Genomic DNA, 938 nt, shown 5'->3' on the forward strand with positions numbered 1-938 from the left:
AGAGCAACGGGCAGATATGGTGGAAAAGTTAGAAAACATGCAGGCTGGTTTGACTGAAAGATTAAAGGCTGGTGAGAAGAAGATGAAAAAAAAGAAGACTTGGAGAAAGGGGCAGCAGACAAGATCAAAAGGCTGCAAAAAAAGTTGAATCGGTACAAGACGGAGAACGAGAGACTAAAGGCTGAGATCACAGCCGCGGTTGTCCAGACTGCACAACCTACTCCTTCGGAGTAGGACAGGTTCTACCACCTTACTTTAGCTTCCATATTTTACTTTTTGAGTCAGGAATAGTTTTTTATAGTGTTTAGTCTTGTTTTTATGCATGATCACTTGAGTTGAGGTTTGTTGCACATGAGATCATAGCCTCAATAATTCTATGGATTACTTGTCATTCAATCAAGGTACTTTGTTCTTGCTAGAACTAGCAAACCCCTCTTTGGGAAAACAATTTGATCACACAATCACCATTAGGAAATGAGATAGGCCTTTTTTCTATGATCATTATAAGCCACTTGCTCCCTTCAAACACCGTTTACCCCAAAAATCTCCAATGAGGACATTGTCGTATGCAAGTTTGGGGGAGGAGTTTATATAAGGATAAAAAGTCAATACAAAAAAGCAAAGCTCTAAATTGACTCCTTATCACAAAAGGGTTTGGAAAAACACAACAAAAGTCCCATAAGGACCATGTGTTTTGAAAAATGTATGAAAAAGCACAACAAAAGTCCCATAGGGGCTATGTGCACACTCCAAGCAAAAGAGGTCAAAATGCCCAAAAATTGAAAAATTTATATATGGAGTATTGGAGGAAAAAGGCTATGAGAGAAAAGAAATGCCAAAGAGAGTAAACCCTATAAGCCCTATTGATCCTAAGATTGTGATTGTGTTTGAACTTAACAAAGAAAAGGGTAATGCTAGCCTATGGTTCACACACAAAA

This window comes from Cynara cardunculus (assembly GCF_001531365.2).
Source record: "Cynara cardunculus var. scolymus isolate 2C chromosome LG 5, CcrdV1, whole genome shotgun sequence".
In the NCBI taxonomy this organism is placed as follows: domain Eukaryota; kingdom Viridiplantae; phylum Streptophyta; class Magnoliopsida; order Asterales; family Asteraceae; genus Cynara; species Cynara cardunculus.